We start from the raw sequence: 6,466 nt of genomic DNA on the forward strand, positions 1-6,466 counted from the left end.
GGTGTAGAACTTTGCAAAGTTGTTAGCCATAGGGTAGGCAGCCGAACACCTTACTTATAGAAGCAAACAAGTCAGCGTGACCACTAGGTTGTTAACCTTGGCTTTTTTCCAATTTCGTAGGTTGCGTAGCAAGTATCACAACACTTTAGAACTTGGTGTAGGTTGTTCCGCTCTTGGCAGAGATAAAGCTTATCAACTACGTAGCATGTCGGCAGCAGATAAAGCTTCGTAATTGCGCATTAACTTGTTTAATCCTTCACAAGAATGTGATGTTGTATATGCCTAGCGTAACTTTACTACTCGAAGGGCAAGCCATAGGTAGTCTTCCAAAAACCGTAAGCTACCTTAGTGCACTTGGTAGCAACATTAGGATTCTAATGTAGCCATCCATAAGGCGTATTGCATAATGTGCCACCTCCGTCTTTAGGGCCCGATTCCCAATGGATTAGGCTAAGAGACCCAAAATCCTTCAGTTAGCTAAGTCTTGAAAAAGACCATTGTAGCTACTTTTAGGAATCTCGGTGCAAGCCATAGTGCATCTAGTTATACTAGGGCAGCTCGGCTCATCCACGTCTGGATATTCGGAGTGTAAACTTTATCCTCCCACTTTGGAGAGAAGACCCACGTGGGTGTCAGGGAATTGGCTTAGCCTCTCGCATTTGAGAGCATGGTTGGTCCATTGAAGGGTGCAATTCCTGGGATGAGAGGGCGCGATCTTCTTTTGAAGTGCAGAAGTGAATAGTTGTTGTAAGCATGCAGCCAAGCCAAGTTGTAAATTACTTCTTAATTCCTTATTGAAAAACGAATGAAACGAACGAAAACTTAGCTGTACGGTAGGAACTGCATAACAACTGGATAGTCCTCAGTTTGTAAGGTGGTGAAAGTCAAGCTATTTAAGTATTCGGGCTTTAATGTAGCAGGAGATCATGCATAATACTTCCTTAGATTGTAGGCATTCCATTACTTTTTTATCTCTTTGTCGTTCATGGTTGCGAAGGTATAGCTACCCTTACCGTCTACTTTGCTGATTTTGTATGGACCTTCCCAAGTGAGATCTATCTTTTTGGAGCCTTCTCTTTGGGCAGTGATGAAGGTTTTTCTTAGGACTAGATCTCCGAGCTGAAACTGCCGGATCTTGGCCCTTTTGTTGTAGCTAGAGGAGATGCTGCTAGTAGGCTGCAATGCGTGTGATGACCTTCTCGCATTTTTCCTCTACCAAATCTAAGTTTATGGCCATCTCCTTTTCATTCTACTCAATGTTTAGTAGTAGAACGCTAATACTCGATACGATAATATTGGGATGAATGATTACTTTTAAACCAAATGCCAAAGAGAAAGGAGTTTCACCGGTTGCTCGTCTTTTGGTGGTGTGATATGGCCATAGACATGCGGGGAGTTCATCTGGCCATTTTCCCTCTTGTCGGTGAGGGATTTCTTGAGGCAGTTGAGGATCGTCTTGTTAGATGCTTTGGCCTACCCATTGCCTTGAGGATATCTCGGTGTGGACATGTACTGCTTGATGCCATACTTTTGGAAGAACTTAGCCAAATCTTTGCCCATAAATTGCGGGCCATTGTTGGTGACGATGGATTAAGGGATGCTAAATCAACAAATGATGTTCCTCCATATGAAAAAACTCTATGTCTGTCTAAAGTAATCGGTTACCATGATCATCATGCCCCTGCTTCTAGTAGCGGGCGCCATTGGCCCTACCAAGTCGATTGCCCACTGCATGAACGGCCAAGGACTTGTCTGCGGGTATAGCTCGCTGATAGGTAGTGCGGGTACCAGCTTGTAGCATTGACAGCGGTCGTACTTTTTTACTAACTGCTTAGCGTCTTGATGTATGGTAGGCCAATAGTAGCTTGCATTAAGAGCCTTCTGCGCTAAGGATTGACCTCCGGAGTGATTTCCACAAACGCCTTCATGGATTGAGCTTAGAACCTTTATGTTGTCGGGAGGCGCTAGGCAGTGGAGATGTGGTCCAATATAGGATCTTCGGATGAGAATACTGTTCCACATATAGTTACGTACTACCTTTATTTGGAGCTTTCTAGACTCCAACCTTTCCGTGGAGAGTGTCATTGACCAAGTAGTCTTTAATAGAACTTTACCAGTTCAGAGTTATACTAACCTGTGACACTTCGGTTGCCGGCTCTGCTTTTATGCTTGGTTTATCTAGATACTCCACCGGAATAGAGCGTTTGAGTTGGTGGTAGAGGGCAAAGCTTAGGCTGGCTAACGCATCTGCTTAAACATTGTCTGCCTGCAGAACTTGAGTGAGAGTGTAAGTTTGAAATGCCTCAAGTTGCTTGCATACCTTCTCTAAGTATTACGCCATCTTTGGATGTTTTGCCATGTGCTTCCCAGTAGTCTGGGCGGTGATTAGCTGGGAATCAGAATGAATTGTGAGCTTTTTCACGGCCAAATCTTTCACCATTCAGAGGCTTGCTAGTAGGGCATCATACTCCGCTTTGTTGTTGGATGCTTTAAAGCCTAGAGTAATCGTTTACTCGAACATTGAACCGTCAACCTTTGCAGTTGGATGTACCGTCAACATGCAAATGCTAAAAATCTCCATCGGGTAGAGCAGGCGCGGCTAAGGTGTGCTCAGCTGCCTCTGGGGCGTCAATGGGCTACTTTCTTGCGTTGCCTAGGCTAGGCGTGAATTCTGCTATGAAGTCCGCCAAGGCTTAGGCCTTTATCGCCATGCGGGGTTGGAAAACTAAATCGTATTAGCCAATTTCCAATGCTCGTATCATCACTATTTGAGAAACGTTTGGACCATGTAGGATTGATCGTAGAGGATACTGAGTCATAACGATGACTGTGTAAGCTTGAAAGTACGGACTGAGCCTCCGAGTCGCAACAACTAGCTCCAAAATTAATTTTTTGATATTTGGATATCTAGTTTTCAAATCGAGAAGAGCTTTAGAAGTGTAGAATACAGGCAATTGGGCCCCTAACTTTTCTCGTATGAGGGCAGAGCTCACTGCTACTTTTGAGACTGTTAGGTAGATGTATAAGGCATCCACTGCTTCCGGATTAGATAGCAAGGGAGGTGATGTGAGGTATTTCTTCAGGTCTTGGAAAGCTATTTCACACTCACCATCCTATTTGTCTCATTGTGCCCTTTTGATAGCCTTGAAAAAGGGCTTGCATCGATAGGTGGATCGCGAAAAAAAGGATTGAGGGCAGCTGCTCGCCCGGTCAAGCTTTGGATCTCCTTCAAGGTGGTTGGAGATTTCATCTCTAAGATCGCTTGAATTTTCTTGGGATGTTATTCGATTCCTTGTTGGGTTACTAGGTACCCTAAAAATCTGCCTGAAGATACTTCAAATGTGCATTTGGCGGGATTGAGCTTCATCTTGTATTTTCTAAGGATGTTAAAAGTTTTCGCCAGGTTACCAATGTGGTTCGACCGCTGCTTATCCTTCACCATGATGTCGTCGACGTAGACCTTCATGGTTACTCCAATTCGCTTCTTGAACGTCATGTTTACTAACCTTTGGTTGTAGCCAGAGTATGCGTCCAAGAAACTGAGCAGCTGGTTCCCAAAAGTTGAATCCACTAATAGATCGATTCGGGGAAATGGATAAGGATCTTTTAGGCGTGCTTATCAATTTCTACTTCGATGGTTGTCTCTCGTTCGAGTGCAAAATGCCTTTTTTTTAGATCACTGGTTTGGCAACGGGGTCGATGTGCAACTTGTGGGAAACTATCTCGAGGTCAATGTCGGGCATGTCAGAAAGTGACCACACGAATATGTCATGATTTTCCTTAAGGAAAACCGTGAGTTCTTTCTTTTCCTCCGAGCTCACACGTGAGCAAATACTAGCAGTATTCTCTAGCTGCTGGGGATCAAGAATGATGTGTTCGGAGTTCTCTTCAGGTTTCCATCCTATCTCGTCCACTAGAATGTTGGTTTAGACACAATCTTCTTGATCCGCTTGCTGTAATTGCTATTTGGTAGCTTCATTGTCCCTTTGGACGTCGATAGTCTCTACGGGGGTAAATGTCTTTTCCTTTGATCCCTTCAATACTTGAACAGTGCATTATTGAGATGTGGCCTGGTTAGACTTGATTTCTTTGACTCTTCATCCCGAGATGCAGAATCAGATTTTTTTATAGAAGTGACGGTATCTAGCTTTATTAGCCAAGGTCTCCCTAGAATCCCATTGTAGGGAGACCAGTCCCTTACAATTGTGAATGTTTGCTTTGAGACAACTGGCGATGTCTTCACGTCAAGTGTGATATGGCCGATGGCAGTCAAGATGTGTCCGTTGAATCCGGTGAGTACCTCTGCTCGGCGTATGATCGTGTTTTCCAGGCCCATTTTCTGAATTATTGAGAGTTGAAGTAGGTTGACTACACTTCTATTGTCAACCATCATTATGTCGACTATGACATGGGCTAGTTGGATAGATATCATCAATGCGTCGTTGTGTGGGAAATTGACGCCTTCGGTATCCTGCTCGATGAAGCCAATGATGGGCCATGTTAGGTGTCGATTGCTTGGACTTGCGAAACTAGTAGAGCCTGCTAATCTTCATTTTCTTTAAATTGTTGATGGCCCCCAAGTGCTCATATTCGGCGAAGATGCTGTTAATCTGAATATAGTAGTTGTTGGATTCTAAGCCTTCTTTAGTCATGGGTCGATCCCTACGCTTGGCCTCGTGCCTACTTTTGTTGTACTGTTTCGTGTTCTCCTTCTTTTAAGCCACTGTAGACTCTTTTCGAGGTTGCTCGGGTGCGTTGTCTGCTCACTAAGCCTCGTCCCAAAGTGCATGCTTCTCTGCTAGAGCGAAAGAGGCAGCCAGAGTTAGGTCTTCTTTCATGATTAATTCTCCAAATAGTGGGTGATCTGTTATGAGTCATTTTTGGAAGGCTGCGCATGTTATCAAGTCGTCGCATCCGACTATCTTCGCTTTCTCTACTTTAAACCTCTTCACATAGTTGCAGAGCAGCTCTTTTGGGATCTTTTTCATGTTAAACAAGTGGTCGGACTTCTTCTTGATTGAGCGGTAGGACGAATATTCTTTGGTGAAAACCAAAGAAAGATCATTAAAGCTCCGGATGGACCGTGGCGATAGGGTATGAAACCAATCTTGCGCCTCTCCTTGTAAAGTGGTGGTAAATATCTTCCACATAAGGGCATCGTTGTTCTGATGAAGAACCATCGTGCTTCGATAGTGCTTTAAGTGCCTTTCCAGATCTCCATCTCTTTTGAAAAATGTGAAATGTGGCATACTAAACTTGCTCCGCCTGCTCGATCTTGTTCGTGAAGGGTAACCTGCTCATATTAGTCATGTCTCGTCTTGTTGCTTCATCGATGACTTCGTTGCGTTAGAAATCACGCAATCGCTCATTCAAGAGCCTCTCCACTTCTTCCTGAATTTACCTTTGTTGGGGGTAGCAGAGCTCTTGGTTGCCCCTAGTCTTGACCTACTAGTTTAGGTTACTCTTCCATGTGTTTAGCTCGTCACTACGGTGCATGTGGTATGTTTTTGGTAGGTGAGAAATTTCCTCATAGACTATCAGTTGAACTTGAGCTGGATTGAGTGACTGCTTTTCTCTGTTTGTCGTTCTGCTTACTCTAATGTGAAGTTAATGATGCTCCTTGCGGGTCTAGCCACGAATGAACACTTCGCCTAGAAGGTTGCTCATGTTAATTGTCAGAGTATGGTCTTAACCATGAGTGTATGCTCGTTCATGGGCCTAATCAAGAGTTCACGCTCATCCGCGCGCTAAGATGGGAGTATACATTATCTCAGGGGCTTAGTCAGGAGTGTACACTGCCGGAACGCTCGGTTCGTGGTTGGTTGAGTGGTTGTTTGCCGGGTCGCTACTGGAGAGGTTCTTCATCTACCCTTGTCCTACTTTGGGACACCTCGTCAGGGGCACGTTGCAAAAGCTGATTCACCAAGGTCGTTTGTTGTATGAGGGCACTCGTCAACTCTATGACTTGTCGAGACAAGTGTTGTTCTGCATTTAGGTTGGAAGAGCTTGGACAGAATACTTCTCCTTGAGTAATGGGAGTGTGGGAGACTCTGGGTGTGAGATTTGAGTTGGGAAATGTCAAATTTGCAGAGAAATAGGGTGAGATTCCCCCAGTTCAATTATCGATCCAAAAATTTGGAGTTGGGATGGTTGAACCGGTCTTGGACTAGCTTGGGTTGCTTGGGACACCAAGGGAGTGGGCTGCGGCGCATGTTGGGCTTGGGCTAGGCTCGGCTGGTCCCAAGCTCAGCTCGGCGGATCTTGGGCTTGGGCCTGTGGAGTTTGGAACGACGAGGGGTGCTGGGTTGGTGCTGTTAGGGCCTACAGGCCTTGGGCCGTGTGTTGTGCTAGAAATTGGGCTGCTGGGGCAGCGGCTTGGCCTACCCTTGGCGTCTAGGCTTGCTACTCCCCGTGAGCTGTGGGCCCTCAAAAGGTGGCCACAGTGGTTGCTACCGTGGTGGCCATC

This window comes from Malus sylvestris, chromosome 10 (assembly GCF_916048215.2).
Source record: "Malus sylvestris chromosome 10, drMalSylv7.2, whole genome shotgun sequence".
In the NCBI taxonomy this organism is placed as follows: domain Eukaryota; kingdom Viridiplantae; phylum Streptophyta; class Magnoliopsida; order Rosales; family Rosaceae; genus Malus; species Malus sylvestris.